This window comes from Pan troglodytes, chromosome 16 (assembly GCF_028858775.2).
Source record: "Pan troglodytes isolate AG18354 chromosome 16, NHGRI_mPanTro3-v2.0_pri, whole genome shotgun sequence".
Lineage (NCBI taxonomy): Eukaryota > Metazoa > Chordata > Mammalia > Primates > Hominidae > Pan > Pan troglodytes.
In genome coordinates this window covers 64595691-64613561 of record NC_072414.2, presented here as the reverse complement: position 1 = coordinate 64613561, position 17871 = coordinate 64595691, and positions in this window count along the sequence as shown.

Genomic DNA, 17871 nt, shown 5'->3' with positions numbered 1-17871 from the left:
AGTGAGGTCAGGTCCACACACCAGGAGAAGTTGGTATCCACACACCATTGCACTTGGTTTCTTGTTTTAGAGACAGAGTCTTGTTCCGTTGCGCAGGCTGGAGTGCGGTGGTGCAATCATAGCTCACTGCAGCCTTGACCTCCTGGGTTCATGCAATGTTCCCACCTCAGCCTCCTGAGTAGCTGGGACTACAGGCGCATGCCACCATGCCTAATTTTACTTTTTGTAGAGACAAGGTCTGGCTATGTTGCCTAGGCTGGTCTGAAGCGATCTTTCCACCTCAGCCTCCCAAAACACTGGGATTACAGGGACAAGTCAGCGCTCCTGGCCACGCTGGTGCATTTTGGCTGCCATGGTGCACAGGAGGTATGAGCTGGGGGGCAGAATCTGCTCCTGGACCTCTACCCAGGCCTGCACCCAGACTGACCCCTGGGCTGCAGGGAGCAGGTGTGGAGAGAATGCAGCGAGCAGTACGGGTTACCCAGTGATGGAGACCCAGGCTGGGACTAGGAGAGACAGGGCTCCAACCCTCGGCCTAGTGGCCCTGCCCAACCCCTTGGGGCCAAGATGACTTTCTAGGAAGCCAGGCATGGAGGCCAGCATGCACCTGAACTGAGGACAGAAGACTGATGGGAGGGAGGGGGAGGCCTCTGACATTGTTTAGATACTTGTCCCATCCACATCTCATGTTGAAATGTGATCCCCAATGCTGGAGGTGGGGCCTATAGTGTGAGGTGTTTGGGTCATGATGGGGGATCCCTCATGAATGACTTAGTGCCCTCCCCATGGTAATGAGTGAGTTTTCTTTTTTTTTTTTTTTTTTTCTTTTTGAGACAGAGTCTCGCTCACGGCTCAGGCTGGAGGGCAGTGGTGCGATCTCAGCTCACTGCAACCTCCACCTCCCAGGTTCAAGTGATTCAATGAGTGAGTTTTCTACTAGTTCACAGGAGAGCTGGTTGTTTAAAAGAGACTGAGGCCTCCTCTCTCTTGCTCCTCTCTCTTGCTTCCTTTCTCACCACGCAACATGCCTGCTCCCTCTTTGCCTCCTGCCAGCAGTAAAAGCTTCCTGAGGCTTCACCAGATGCCTAGAGATGCTTCTACACCCTGCAGAAATGTGAGGCAAATAAATCTCCTTTATAAGTTAACCAGTCTCAGGGCCGGGAACAGTGGGTCGCGCCTGTAATCACAACACTTTTGGAGGCTGAGGTAGGTGAATCACTTGAGGTCAGGAGTTCAAGACCAGCCTGGCCAACCTGGTGAAACCCTGTCTCTACTAAAAATACAAAATTAGCCGGGCATGGTGGTGCATGCCTGTAATCCCAGCTACTTGGGAGGCTGAGGCATGAAAATTGCTTGAACCTGGGAGGCAGAGGTTGCAGTGAGCCGAGATCACGCCATTGCACTCTAGCCTTGGTCACAAGAGCGAAACTCCGTCTCAAAACCCTGTTTCTACTTAAGATACAAAAAATTAGCCAGGCACGGTGGTGCATGGCTGTAATTCCAGCTACTCGGGAGGCTGAGGCAGGAGAATAGCCTGAACCCAGGAGGCAGAGGTTGCGGTGACCTGAGATCTTGTCACTATACTCCAGCCTGGGCGACAGAGCTAGACTTTGTCTCAAAAATAAATAACCCAGTCTCAGGTATTCCTCTAGAGCAATGCAAAAGGGACTAACAAGCCTCCACACTTGATGTTCACTGGACCTGACACTCAGGGAAGGGCTGGTCTTGACTCTGCCATTAACAGCCAGACTATGACAGAGTTGTTCCCCTGCTATGCCTCAGTTTGTCCTCTCTCAGTTGAGCAGAGCAGGGATAATTGCTTCTCACGTGGGCCACAGGACAAAACAAAGTCCTGAGTTCCACAAGAAGGTAGGTGGGCTATGTCCAAGGGAAGACAGAGCTGAGGCAGTATTTTATGTTCCCAGGGTGGCAGAGGGACATAAAGAAGATGCCTCCTTTGTGGGCAAAGGAGAAGAGAAGATGAGCAGAGAGGCGCCAGACACCCACCTCACCCCCACCTCCCCCCCCACACCAGGCCCATTCCCACTTAACCCCCAACTCAGGCTGTACCATTCTCCTTACGGTCAGCATTGACAGCGCTGATGGAAGCTGACAGCTTGGATTCATCATGGACAGCACGTAGTGTAGGTGATGTGCAGGACGGAAGTGGAGAGGGGAGACGGGAGCCGTGGTGTCAGGTCTGGGGCTGCCAACATGGTACATGCCCTGGCTGGTCCACCCTGCCAGATGTGGCCTCTAATTCTAAGGTCTCTGAGTTCCAGGCCAGGACTGGAGCCAGACTCCCCTTGGGGACAGGGGACACAGTCCACACAGACATCACTTGTGCTTTGGGAAAAGCCAGCTGGACAAATGAATGGGAGGGGCCCTGATGGAGAGTAAACTGGGCCTAGACTACTCAGACCTGCCTCTGGGACAGGACGGTCCCATCCTTCCAGTCAGACCCCTGAGCTGGAAGCCCACCCAGCCAGGGAGTGGGGAAGGGGTGGCCTGCAGTCTCCCTTGAGTCTGTAGCCCCTCTCACTGAAGGAAGCTCCATAAAGAAAGATGCAGAAACACCATGTGCTTCTCCCAGCTGCTGGCTACTTCCTGGCATGACCTCCAGGACCCTGGATGAGTCAAGATGGGGCTGCCAGCAGCTGGGGGCAGGGGGAAGCTGGGTCCTCAGGGTGGATGCCTAGCAGGAACATGCAGGCATGGCGAGTGATGGGCCCTCAGGGCTGAGCCCCTTCTGCCCAGGGGGCCTTGGTGACACGCCTGCTGCTGAGCTCAGCCCAAGGAGTCAGGGCCTGGTGCCAAGTAGCCTCTCTGCCTGCAAAGACAGTCCTGGGATCGTTACCCCTCTGCCCAGGGCTCGAGTATCCAGGCTGGGGAAGGGCCAGCAGTCAGAAAGAAGGAGGCCATGCGTGTGGGTCCCCTAGCAGTCAGGGGCCTTGGTGGACTAAGCCCCTATGAGGGGGATGAGAGGGAAGGGAGACTGAGCTCTACCTCCCACCCTGAGATCTGTGGTACCAGGCTCCAGAGGGGGCCCTGGGGGGAGACCAGCATGACAGGAACTGCTATGATGCCTTTGGGCACCTACTCTGCAGGGCTGGGCCAGCCGGAGGTTGGCATCAGAGGGGTAGGCTGGGCGCCACAAGAAATGAGGCTTCGTTTGGTAGAGCTGTGACCCTCTTCATCCTCTCCTGACCCCCAGCTGACCCTCGTCCTCAGATCTCTGCAGAACTTTGACCAAGTGGTGGTGGAGGAATTCCAGTGGGTCCGGGGTGGCCCTGGGTGACCCAGGGCTCTGACCAGGGTTCTGGGGTTGAGGGCAGGAGGCTGGAAGAGATGACCTACCCTAGTCCCCCAAGGCTGCCCAGGTCCTTGAAGTCTGTGATGATCGTCCCACCAGGCCAAACCCACTGACCACCAGAATGGCATGGGGGACTAGCAAAGGGTCTGCTAGGAAGAAAGGGCAAGGTCTGATCCTGTACATACACATCACAGAGCCCATGGATTCAGGAGACCCAGGGCCAGGTCCCAGCTCTGCGGCTGCTTGGTATGTGACCATGGTTAAGTCGTCTCCCTGGACTCTCCATGCACTTTGCATGCTGCGTGCACCTTCTAGAATGAGTCTGGACCCTGGCTGGCCTCATACTGCATAGTCTGCAGACCCCATGTGCTTCTGCAAGGTGCTTTGCTTCTCCTCAAAACAGCAGCACAGGCTGGGCACATGCTCTGGGGGTAGAATGGAGTAGCTCTGGAGGTAGCATGTCGGGGCCTGTCTTGGGTTCCTGAGGTACACCTCAGGGTCACAGGGCCTGGCCCGCTCTCTAGCAGCCCTTGGCTCACAGGCTACCCAGCTGCCCACCCACAACCTGTACCTTGGGGCAGCCCCAGCTGCTGCAGTTCACTGGCCAAGGATTTGCCATCGACACTGTGCTTGGCGGCACTGGAGAGGATGAAACTCAGCACTGCCACTGTGGCCTTCACATCACCTGACTCTGAGGGACCCGTGCGTGGGACAGGGGGTGTCACTGTGGGTCCAGCCACCTCCCAGTTGCCCTATTAACTTCAGCTCAAGGCCCCAAAGCCTCCTGGAGCCATGGGCACTGCTACTGCTCCACCAGGAGCTGGCAGAGGACAGGAAGGTGGGACTGTCAATGTCTTTCTTTCCCTCATGCTCCTCCACTAGGGAAGGCAGGTTAAGGATGCTGCTGGGAGGGGTGGGGGGGCCCCTCTGTACCAGGCACCAGGCCAAGGTCCCAGGGTTGCCTGGGGCCTATAGACTCAGCGGGATACTCACCAAACTTGGCATCAGCCGTGAGCTTCAGGATCTTCTCATACTATGGGGAAAGGAGACCTTCAGGGGGTGCCAGGCCCCTGCTCACCAGCCCCTCACCCCCAGCCTGGATCCTGCGATAAGGAACAGACAGGCTGGAAAGAAGGAAGGGAGGTGCCCAGAGAGGTTGAGAGGCTGGTTCACCCATCTCCCTGGGCCTAGTGCAGAGTTTCAGGGCACTGGGGGTCATAAGGGCATGGGACAATGGGGTGCTGGATCTTGTACTCACATCAATCCCCTGTCCCAGCAGCTCCTTTAGTACCTGGCTGCAGAGCAGCCGCAACTTCACAGAGGACTGGAAGGGAAGTCCTTACATCAGCCAGGCTGGCTGGCAGGGGTACCTGAAGAAGAGAGAGTCAGCAAAGAGGGCAGCAATGGAAGAGCCATGCTGCATGCTCCTTGCTCTGGGGTCCCTCCAGGTGAGGCATGGGCACCCCAGCTCCCCATTTGTCCTTGGCACCAGGGGCCCCCAGCCCCTTTATTCCGGGCCCCAAGGGGAAACTGGAGCCCAGGATTGGCAGAGTGGAATCAGGGGACTCCACTGGACTCTTACCAATGACTATGTTTTCAATGAGTTGACTGATTGTTGCAGAGCTCAAGTCCAGGGCTACTGCTAGTTCTTGGTACCGGCTCTGAGGTGCATACAGAGAGGAGGAGTTGGAGGAGGACTGCAGGGAGAGGTAGAGAGAACAATCATTAGGGCTGGGGTGTGTGTGGGCTGTCTCAGCTGGCAGAGGGGCACCCAGCCCCCACTGTGAGAGGAGGTTGGAGGGCTGGCCTGCAGGGTCACTGCACCTCAGCCTAGGGCCTCTTACCTCCAGATCCTTCAGGGTAGCAGATGATGCAGGGGTAATAAAAATGAGAAATTCAAAGAAACAAAAACTTTCATGGGAAACAGTTATGGATATAGAGAAAGTATAAAAACAGCAAGGGACTGGGCACGGTGGCTTGCGCCTGTAACTCCAGCACTTTGGGAGGCTGAGGCTGGTGGATCACTTGAGGTAAGGAGTTCAAGACCAGTCTGTCCAACATGGTGAAACCTCGTCTCTACTAAAAATACAAAGATTAGCTGGGCATGGTGGCAGGTGTCTGTAATGCCAGCTACTGAGGAGGCTAAGGCAAGAGAATCGCTTGAACCTGGGAGGCAGAGGTTGCAGTGAGCAGAGATTGTGCCACATCACTGCACTCCAGTCTGGGTGACAGAGTGAGACTCTGTCTCAAAAAAAAAAAAAAAAAAAAAGCCCCAAATCCCATATTCCTGCTTTGTACATTATTCCCAAATTACTTTTAAACTTTAAGGTATGTCTCACCATTTCCAAGATGATAAAAGATGCTGGAAAGGAAAAAAACTCAATCAATCAAGCAAGTGAAGAAGCAGACATAAACAGGCTGAAGGTTAATGGCAGCAACATAAAATAAGCCAGAGGCAAAGTATCCCCCAAACCAGAGAAGCCTCAGGAACATGCACAGCTGGAGACAGCAAGCCAGAGAGGGGTCTGGGCACTGCCTCACCTTCCACTTGTCCAGTCGAGGAGTGCTACCCCATTGGAGTAGTTAAGGTTGGACACCAGCACCTTCGGAATGTCCTGAATCTACAGGAGATGAAAAGGGAAAAACAAGGGCAGGGGGAGAAAGACAGAAGTGGCTTAGAGAGAAGCAAGAAAGTCAGAGTAGGAGAAAGATGTGGATTCAGGGAAAGGAAACGCTGAAGAAGAGCAGAGGAGATTAAAACCATGGCCTGTGCCATTCTTCCAAATGGCCACCTGCTGCCTTGCCAGGGGCAGGAACAAATAGATGGAAAAGTCCCCTGAGTGACGCAGTCACAGAGTGGAGTCAGCTGACCAATGCAGCTCTTAATACACTCACTGGACCCCTCTCCTCAGGCCCAGGACATGGGCGATGAATGTGGTAGAGCTCCAGACCTCCACCTCTGTTAAAAAAAAACCAGACTTCTGAGTAAGGGTTCAGTTGAGCTAAGGTGACTCCAGGTGAAAAACAAGTTTGAAAGACACTGATCTTATCCAGTATCATGTTATAGAGGAGAAAACTGAGGCTCAGGGGAAATAGTGATTTTTCTGTGGTCACCCAGCAAGCTGGTGGCAAGTAAGATCTTCTCTTACACCACACGTGGGGCCCTTTCAGTGACTTCTAAAGGGATAGCCTGATGGCAAGTGGCTTTTCTCATTGGCCTGGCTTCCCCTTGAGACTGGGGATGAGGAAAATCAAACAGCAATGACCATTTCCTGGGTGTCCTGTGTGTTTACAGCAGGCTATGTACTAGGGATTCACATAAAAACAACAACAAATTTCATTTAAACTTCACAAATGGAAGTCAAACAATACCACCTCTATTACACAGATATGAAAAGAGAGGCCCAAAGAGCTCAAGTAACTTGCCCTAAATCATATCCCCAGCAGACAGAGAGGCAGGATTCAAACCCAGAATTCTTAACCAGTACCCAGCAATCTTAACAATTACCCTCTACTGCCCCTTGGGCCCCCTGTCCCCAGGAGCCTGGCCAGCCAAAACTCACAACCCCAGGTGAGTGGCAACCACCAGAAGTGGTTGTCTTAGTCCTTGGAGATGCCAGGCCAAAGAGCCCAGGGAGGTCAGGCTTGGGAGGGGGCAGGAGGTCAGGGCCTAGTCTGGAGCAGGGAGCCCCAGGAGTCACCTGCCCCAGGAGTGACCCTGGGGTGACTGTTGAGGGCAGGGGCTGGGCTGCTGAGGGAACAGCGCTGGCTAACAATATTTTGGTGGGGGGAGTGCAGAGGCACCAGGGGGGCCTAACCCGGTGTGCCTCAGGAGTGGCACAGACTCTGGCAGTAGTCCTGCCGTCAAAGGAAGTCTGCAGGTGGGTCAGGGGCTATGACCTGGTGGTTTTTACCTTTTTCTTGGCTGCAGCCAATTTGCTCTGTTGAGTTTCTTCCTACATGGTGGTGTGGGGAGGGAGGCGGGGTTGGGGCCACATCAGCACAATCCAGGCAAGACTGCTAAACACCTCCCGTCACCTGCCAGGTAGCTGTGCAACTGAGTCAGAGGAGGGATAACCAGGGCCACACTAGAACACAGAATAGGGGCATGGCCTCAATGCTGCCAAGCCCATTGGTTGATGAGAAAGATGAAAGGGAAAGGAGGTGTGGCAAGGCAGCAGTGTGTCCAGAGGACCTGTGGCATCACAAGGAAAGCTGCCCAGGCAACCGCTGGCCCCTCCCACTCTGGGAGAGGGGAGGGGCCAGCTTTCACTTGGTGTCCGCTTAGCTTTCTGCAAGACTATTCACACTGGTGGTCAGAGTTCCTTTCCAAGAAGACCTGAGAGGCTGCTTTCTGTCTCCTGCCCCGGACCCTCCTGTGCCACTGAACCCTCTTTCCTGGGGGCCTCAGACCCCAGGGCTCAGGAGGTGGGTGAGGAACAGACTCCACAGTTTCTTTCCTGACTCCTCACAGCCCTGCCCCAGACTTCCCCTTCCCAGAAATCACCTCCAAGGACCCCCATACAGTGCTCCCCACAACCTCCCTCTCAGAACGCCCCCTTCCTAGAGGGTCCCTACCCTGATCCTGGGAGCATATCTGCCCCCTTTCCAGTTGGATCCAGTCCTAGGCACTCCTCCTTCCCAGCTGCTCTTCCTCCTGCACCCCCACAGTACCCCTTTCTCTCAGAGTGGGCCATGGGTCCAATCAGGCATTTCCCTCGGATTCCTCTCCATGACTGAACCAGGACTTACACAAAGTTGCCACGGGGCCTTCCGATCCCCTGCGAGTATGTCTTTCCCACCCCCCACCACCAAAGTCCCCATCCCCGAGCCTCCCTCCGTGTGAGTCACTGCCTCCCCTGGCCCTCCTCTCCATCCCAACAGCAGCCAATCCCCCTCTTCCAGGTCTTCTCCCAGCTGACTGAGGACCTCCAGGTCATTTCTCAATCCCTCCCCTTCCTTTCCTCCTGCCCACCAGTCTTCAAATAAGTGCTGTCCTGTCCTAGGCCAACTCCTCTACCTCCCCATCCTGTCTCCTGCCTCTACAGATGCCTTTCACTCCAGTCCAGTACTAGCTATCTCTCCTGCTCACTGGTTTCACCCCTTACCCAGCCATAAACAAACCCACAGCTCCCCAGTCAGGAAAATGCTTGGTGTTCACCCTGGCCACTCCTTTAGCTGCTAATAGTCTCTCCTCTTCTGTTGCAAGCCATCCCCAAAACTCAGCCTCCACCTTCTCTCATCCCCCAGATGGAGTTGCCACTACCACTACCTCCACTCTCAAGTTACATTGTGAAAGACTTGGTATTTGTTTGTTCATTAATTTAGCAACTGCGGGGATGCAGGTTTGTGCCAGATGGCCCCTGCCCTCCAAGAGGCACAGGCAAAAAAAAAAAAAAAAAAAACAGTTCCAGGACAAGTATGCACATGGTTCTGAGAAGGGGAGCCCAAGCTTGGGCTTGCAAAGAAGCCTCCCCAGAGATGGCAAGGTCAGAGGCAAGGCCAGAAGGGCGAGCCACAGTGAGCCCAGATGATGATGACAGGGAGGCAACCACAGTTTGCCAAAAGCATTGGGCTGATTTCGTTTCGCTCTGAGAATGAGTTGGTATCTGCTATCTTTGACCATGGGTGACTGACTGCAGATCATGCCTTTTTCATTCATGTTAATTCATTCCTTACCTTTTTTTTTTTTTTTTTTTTTTTTTTGAGTCATGTCACCCAGGCTGGAGTGCAATGGCACTAACTAGGCTCACTGCAACCTCTGCCTCCCAGGCTCAAGCCATCCTCCCACCTCAGCCTCCCCAGTAGCTGGGACCACAGGTGTGTGCCACCACACCTGGCTAGTTTTTTTGGTAAAATTAGCCCCAGTACAGACAGGGTTTCTCCATGTTGTCCAGGCTGGTCTCGAATTCGTGAGCTCAAATCAATCTGCCTGCCTCAGCCTCCCAAACTGCTGGGATTACAGGCATGAGCCACTGTGCCCAGCCTGGAAAAAAAATCCACTTCTAATCTAGCAAATTTTGTGTTCTTGTTTACTATTTTAGCATTAATAACACCAAGTGACTAACATTCTCCTCATGAGCTCTATGCTAGGAATAAAAGCTTGCCACGGTGGAATTATCTAAACTAGAAGAAATCAATACCATGGATCCCAACAAAAATCACCAAAAGGGACCACATGTTCATTTTATCTGATATATTTCTGGAAAAAAATGTTTGCCATAGCAAAATGGAGACGGGGAGCCAAGCAGCAAAATACATCCATAGTGAGGTACAGAAAACAGTATCCACTAGAAATCTTTTCAGGAAGGGTGCCATTTTGGGTTGGAGAAACTCCTTGAAAGTTAATTTGGGGGAGAAGGAGAGTCCTTGAGGGACCAGGGTAAGGTCAGAACGTTTCCTGGGAGAAAGGGGGAACATTTCTCTGGCTAATAAGGGCACAGTGCCGGACAGGGTGAAGAAGAAAAAGTCAGTCAAGAGTGGTACATTTCAGAGCATGAAAGGCCTCACACTGCATAAAATAGACTACACCTTAAGACTTCCAATTTTCAGTAAGACTCTTAGGCCCATATAAAATTCAGGAGCCTGTGGATTTTTTGGTGTGGAAACCACTGAAGAGGCAGATTGTACATCTAAATTGCAAGGGCGAGACTTAAGTATGAATTGGGAATTTAGAGTGTAGCAAATTAGTCAGACATTAGATAATAAATAAGCAAAGTTTATGAACAATTCACCGAGAAATACAAATGGCTCTTTAACATATGAAAATATAACTGTGCAAGGAAAAAAAACATGCAAATTAGTTTCCAAGAGATACTTTCCATTTCTTGCATTGGCAAAGAACAAAAATTTCACTGACATAATTGTGAGGACAAATGCATTCACTAGTGGGAATTCATAAAACTTCCATTGAGAGCAGTTTGGCAATAACTACCAAAATTAAAAATGCACATAATCTTTAACTGAATTATTTCAATTCTAGTAATTTATTCTATAGGCATAGATGTGGGAAATGACTTTACATACAAAGGTATTCAATGCAGCATTATTTGTAATAACCAATGCCTAAAACCAACCTAGATAGAGGTTAAATTATAAGTCCATATTATATGGCGCATGAAAAAGAAAGAGGCAACTATTTACATATTAATATAGAATAATTGCCAAGATATATTATTAACAGATAAAGTGCAGAAAATGCATATAGTATCTGTATTAATAAAAAGGCAAAAATAAAGAGGAATATTATATACATAATTGCTTGTATACTTAGAAAATATTTCTGGAAGGATATTCAAAATGCTAAAAGTGGTTCTAAAGAGGAGAACTGGGTAGCGGGGGGACAGGGAAGAGAAGACTTTTTACTCTATACCTTTAATACATTTTGAATTTTGTACTATATGGATGTATTACATACTCCAATAATAGCGACTAAGAAAGTGAAAAGCACAACGTATCAAGAATTGTGATAAATGCTAAGAAGGAGAAATATAGAACAGTTAGAACAAACAACAGGGAGCCAATCTAGACTTCTTTGGACAGGGAAATTTTTCCTGGGTAAGAGATGTTTAAAATGAGACCTAAAGGGTAAGGCATTAGCTTAGGGAAAGGGGATGAAGACATGTGCAGGCCAGGAAAGAATTCTAAGGCAAAGGAAGAACTTGTGCAAAGGCCCTGAGGATGGAAGAATCTCAGCCAGTTTGCAGCACAGAATGAAGACCAGTGTGAAAAGAGAAAAAGGTAACAGGGTTGGTTGCAATAGGAGAAGAGGTAGGAGTGCAGATCCACAAAGGCCATATGAGGAATTTTATTTTAAGGGCATTGGGAAGGCACTAGAGAATTTTGAGCAAGGAATGGCATGGTCAGAATGAACACTTCATAAACTCATGTTAGCTCATGAGTAGAGACTGAATTGGGAGGGGGACAAAAATTGATAATTTAGGGTAAACTAAAGGATACTGCAAATGAGATGATGAAACACTTCACTTGGACTAGTGTGATGGCAAAGGAGATGGAGAAAAAGTAAATGGGTTCTCAAGTTTAGAGATGGAAAAACCTCCAATACACATGATTGGATATGGGGGAATAAGGGAAATGGATGTTAAAGGAAGATTGCCAGGTTTCTAACTTTGAAAGCTGCTGGATGAGTGGTACAGCCAATTACTGAAATGGGAAGACTTAAGGACAAAGATGTTTGTAGAAAGCTCATGAGGCTGTTTCCCAATATGTAAAATCTCCCTGAAAGGGGTCCTGTGAGGAGCAAATGACATTCTTTATTCAATAACTAGAAGCCATTGCTATAATGTTTCAAAATCTCTCCTTTGACCTCAGATCTTGTGAGGAAGATAGAACACTTTCTGTACCAGGGCCTTTTTCAATAAGAAAGGACATTGGTTTCTCAAATTGCAATCACTAAACTTAATGTGCTTTAATTATATACATAATTAGAACAATCTCTTTTTAAAAAAACATAATAGGTTGGATACTATGGTTCACACCTGTAATCCCAACACTTTGAGATGCTGAGGCAGGAGGATTGCTTGAGCCCAGGAGTTCAATACCAGCCTGAGCAACATAGTGAGACCCGTCTCTACAAAAAATTTTAAAATGAGCCTGGCATGGTGGCATGTGTCTGTAGTCCTAGCTACTTGGGAGACTGAGGAGAGAGGCTCTCCTGAGCTCAGGAGCTCAAGGTTGCAGTGAGCTATGATTGCACCACTGAACTCCAGCCTGGGTGACAGAGTGAGATCCACTGTAAAACAAACAAACAAAAAGTATGTTCACAGGAAAATCCCAGAAATCACATAGAACATGTTTCTTGTGTCACAGATGGATCTTCATTTCCCTTAGCAAATCTCCTCAAATGTGACCCTGCTTATCAAGATTATTCAAATCATATAGCTGTGCTGGGCATACAAAAAAAATGGCATTTATCTATTTTTATGGTGGGGGCTGAGGACATAGAAGAGGAATCAGGCATCGGTAACTTTTCAACACCCCCAATATATGTATAAACAAGGAGCTACAGTTGAGTTTTTACATTTTTAATGTTTTATCATTTGTACTGACAAGGTCCATAGCCAGCTTTGTTCTGATGCCACCTGCTGGACAAGTCTGTAACATCTTATTTCTCTTTGGAAGTGTCCAGTCCTCCCAAAACCTATACCACAAACGCTTGAGAGTCCAGCCAACACTTTGGGAAATATCACTTCAAAATAATATGAAGCTTCAGTGGACTTCATGAAGGATTTTCAGTATGCCTATTCTTGATGCTACAGATATACTCAATAGCAATCAATGGTGAATGTGGACAAAGGCATAATACTGCATTGTTTGTGAGAAAAAATACTGGAAACATGGAAATGTCCATCACCAGTAACTGTTTAAATAAACTAAGATACATCTATATTAAGACATATTATGCAGCCTGTAAAAGTCCTCAGGTTGTTAAAATAGTTACATAAAAGAAGTAAAGTGTAGAAAATATAGTATGCTTCCATTCATGTTTAAAAAAATAATAAGGGGGAGGCCAGGTGCAGTAGCTCACGCCAGAACTATGAGAAGTCGAGGTAGGAGGCCAGGAGTTTGAGACCAGCCTAGGCAGCACAGTGAGACCCCTGTCTCTACAAAAAAATAAAAAATAAAAGGAAGAGATATTGACACATTTTAGAAATACAGTTTGGAAAAGAAAACACAACAAACTGGTAAGATATTTGTCTCTGTGGAGGGAGTAGAGGCACTAGGGGAGTTAAGATGGGAAGGTGTTGCTTTTCTTTATGATTCTACAAAATTTAACTTTGTATTATCCATGTACTTTTAATTTTAAAAACAGTTAATGAGGCCAGGAGCGATGGCTCACACCTGTAATCCCAGCACTTTGGGAGGCTGAGGCGGGTGGATCAACTGAGGTCAGGAGTTGGAGACCAGCCTGGCCAACATGGTGAAACCCTGTCTCTACTAAAAATACAAAAATTAGCTGGGTGTGGTGGCGGGCACCTGTAATCCCAGCTACTCAGGAGGCTGAGTCACGAGAATCACGAGGCAGAGGTTGCAATGAGCCTAGATCGTGCCACTGCACTCCAGCCTGGGCAACAGAGCCAGACTCTGTCTCAAAAAAGAAAAAAATACTAGCTAATGAAATATGTAAATAAAACCATTGTTTAAACTCCCATTCCTAACCAGGCATGGTGGCTCATGCCTTTAATCCCAGCACTTTGGAAAACCAAGGTGGGAGGATCACAGGCAACATAGCGAGACCCCAACTCTACAAAAAAAAAAAAAAGCCAGGCATGGTGGCACATGACTGTGGTCCCAGCTACTCAAGAGGCTGAGGCAAGAGGATCACTTGAGCCCAGAAGGTCAAGCCAGCAGTGAGCTATGATCATGTCATGGCACTCAAGCCTGGGTGGCAGTGAGACGTGTTTAAAAAAAAATATTTTTTTTTTTTTTTTTTTTTTTTGAGAGGGAGTCTTGCTCTGTCACCCAGGCTGGAGTGCAGTGGCACAATCTCGGCTCACTGCAACCTCCGCCTCCCAGGTTCAAGCAAATCTCCTGACTCAGTCTCTCAAGTAGCTGGGATTACAGGCGCCCACCACCACACCTGGCTAATTTTAGTATTTTTAGTAGAGTTGGGGTTTCACTATGTTGGCCAGGCTGGTCTCAAACTCCTGATCTCAGGTGATCCACCTGCCTCGGCCTCCCAAAGTGCTGGGATTACAGGCATGAGACACTGTGCCTGACCTAAAAAAATTTTTTATTAAAAAAATAAACTCCTACTTCTGAAATTCACTAGTGATATGAACAAAGTCACAAGGAATATACCTCCCACTCTAGCAAACAACAACAAAAGGCCAGATTAGCTAGAAAATAAAACATATGTTTAATTCATCAGAAAGCTAAGGACACAAAGAAATCTAGGTTGGGTGCAGTGGTTTATGCCTGTAACCCCAGGACTTTGGGGTACTGAGGCAGGCAGATCGCTTGAGCTCAGAAGTTTGAGATCAGCCTGGGCAACATGGTAAAACCCTATCTCAACAAAAAATACAAAAATTAGCCAGGTGTGGTGGTACACGCCTGTAGTCCCAGCTGCTCAGGAGGCTGAGGTGGGAGGATCAACTGAGCCAGGGAGGCAGAGGTTGTAGTGAGCTGAGATCACTGCAGGCTGTACTCCAGGCTGGGTAAGAGTGAGACCCTGTCTCAAAATAAAAACAAAAACCAAAGAAACCTAAATGATCCAAACTCCAGAAAGTGCCAAGTCCTTCATAGGAGAAAAGAGACCCCCCCAGCTGTTGTTATTCCTAGTTGAACTATGGTAGGAAGAGGAATACTACAGGGGGAGAAAAGAGAAACCTGCTGAAATTTAACAAAATTTTCACAACCCCTTGGAGGCTGGTTTGACATTAGAACCTAGATGACCCAAATCCACAGAGGAAGGCTTCCCACCAATCTTACCCCTTAGATGATAACCAGGTACAGGAAGGTGTAGTACACTAAAGGTGTGGATAATAGAAGGAACGCTGAGAGAGCTTGACTTCTCCCAAGGGCAAAATACCCTTTAAAAATGAAAGGGGAGGCAGGATTGTTGTGAAATCCAACAGAGGCACTCTTGGAGCCTAAATGGGGTCAGAAATGCTGAGAAACCCATCCCCTAGGCATTGTGGGCATTCCTCTACAAAAGGGCAGGGCACACATGAGAGCTGAGAAAGATATCCTCCTATCCCCAGCCCATTGATTAAAAAAAAAAATCCTGGCAGCAAGGTTGTAAAGTAGGGAAAGATCTCCCACATTGATAAAAGCTGGTGGCTTAGCTATGAAGCAAAGTCAGATCTCTGGAATCTTGCCAATGCCCAAAACTCAGGCCCTGGTGATATGAGAGTTCTGATTCTACGTTCCTTCAAATATTTGAAGCTAGAGGCAAACTGAATCAAACTAAACTAAAACTGCAGTGAAGCCCCAGTCTAGAATTCATATACATCAGATTGAGCCACCATTCAAGTGGCCTGAAAAAAAAACAAAGGGCATGCCCTGTTTTGGAAGTAAACATTTTCTTCAATTTCTTTTTTTTTTTCCAACATAAAACGTCCATCATCCAATCAAATATACAAGACATGCAAAAGCAAGAAAATAAGATTCATGGTAAGGGAGAGGAAGGGCTCAATAGAAGCAGAACTAAAAAAGACCCAGATGTTGAATTATCAGTTTGGATCCTTAAAATAACTGATTAAAAATGAAAGAAAAAACAGAAAAAAACCCAATAAAATAACTGATTAAAATGCTAAAAAGTAGAATGGAAAATGTGGAAAACATGCATGAAGAAATAGGAAATTTCAGCAGAAAATTGTAACTATACAAATATAATGAAATGCTAGAAATAAAAATATTAGAAATGAATAATTCAGTACAACTATGTATCCACAAATAACTAAAAATAAAAAATTTTAAATAGAGAATTCAATAAACAAGTTTAACAGGTTAACATTGGAAAGCATCAAAAAACTTAAAGATGGTTAAATGGAAAGTATCCAAACTGAAAACAAAAAGAAAACAGGGCAGGGGAAAAATCATCTGAGATCTGTAGGTTTATATCAAATCATCTAATATACATGTAACTAGAATCTCCAAAGAAGAGGAGAAGCAAAAGAGTATGAGACAAGAGAAAAATGTAAACAGATAACGGCCAAGAAAGAACCAATATTAATGAAAGACATCAACACAGACCCAAGAAGTTCAGTAAACTCTATACAAAGAAAAACATACCTAGACATACCCTAGTCAATCTGCTGAAAAGTAAATATAATGCACAGATGCAGCCATTGAGAACAACCACACATTACGGAAAGGAAATAAAAATTAAAATGATGAATGACTTCTCACCAGAAACAAATGAGGCCTGAGTACAATAAAATAACTTCTTTAAAGTACTGAAAGAAGAAATAAAAGGTCAACATAGAATCCTATATCCAACTAAAATACCCCTCAAAAATAAAAGTAAGGACATTCTCTTATAGACAAAAGCTGAGAGAACTCATCTCTATTAAAAACTGCAGTAGGGCCAGGTGTAGTGGCTGACACCTGTAATCCCAGCACTTTGGGAGGCCAAGGTGGGCAGATCACCTGAGGCCAGGAGTTCAAGACCAGCCTGGCCAATATGGTGAAACCCCGTTTCTACTAAAAGTATAGAAGTTAGCTGGGCTTGGTGACATGTGCCTATAATCCCACCTACTTGGGAGGCTGAGGCAGGAGAATCGCTTAAACCTGGGAGGCGGAGGTTGCAGATCACACCACTGCACCACAGCCTGGGAGATAGAGCAAGACTCAGTCTCAAAAAAACAAAAACAAAGATGAAAAAAAAAAACAACAGAAAAAACAAAAAACACTGCAATAGGCTGGGCACTGTGTCTCATGCCTGTAATGCCAACACTTTGGGAGTGCAAGGCAGGAAGATCACTTGAGCCTAGCAGTTCCAGATCAATCTGGGCAACATATCAAGACTCCATGTCTACAAAAATGAAAAAGAAAAATTAGCCAGCTGTGGTAGTGCACACCTGTGGTCCCAGCTACTCGGGAGGCTGAGGCAGGATGATTGCTGGAGCCAAGAAAGTTGAGGCTGCAGTGAGCCACGTTCATGCCACCACACTCCAGCCTGCGTGACAGAGACCCTGTCTCAAAACAAAAACAAAAACAGTCCATGAGAGCCAAGTGTGGTGGCTCACACCTCTAATCCCAGCACTGTAGGAGGCCAAGGCAGGAGGATTGCTTGAGGCCAGGAGTTTGAGACCATCATGGGCAACATGGCAAGATCTACAAAAAATTTCTTAAATTTGCCTGGTGTGGTGACATGCACCTGTAGTCCTAGCTACTCAGGAGGCTGAGGCAGGAGGGTCGCTTGAGTCCAGGAGCTCAAGGCTGCAGTGAGCTATGATCATGTCATTGCACTCCAGCCTGGCAGCCTGAGCAAAAGAGTGAGACTGTCTCTAAAACAGCAACAACAAAACTGTCCATGGGCTGGATCTGACCCATGGGCCACAGTTTGCCAACCCCTGTAACATACCATCTTAACAAAATAAAAAGAGAAATACATAATAATCTCATTAAAAGCTAAAAACGCATCTCACAAAATTTAATAACCCTTCCTAATAAAAATTCTCGACAAATTAGGAATAGAAAGGAACTTCTTTGGGCTGGTCTGTGAAAAACTTACAGTTAACATTATACTTAGTGATGAAACATTAAAATCTTTATCCCTAAGATTGAGAAAACAAGGCAAGGTGTCTGCTCTCACCACATGTTAAACATTGCACTAGATATTGTAGCCAGTGGAGAAAGACAAAAAAAAAAAAAAAAAAAAGAAGAAGAAGAAAAGGCATAAAATCAGAAAAAGAAGTAAAAACATTATTTGCAGACTACACTGTTGTGTATCTATTTAATATAAAACTCTACGGAATCTACAAGAACTATTTCTAGAATAAATGAATTTAGCAAGGTGGCACGATTCAAGATCAGCATACAAAAATCAACCAGGCACACTGGCACGTGAATAAAGTCCCAGCTACTTGGGT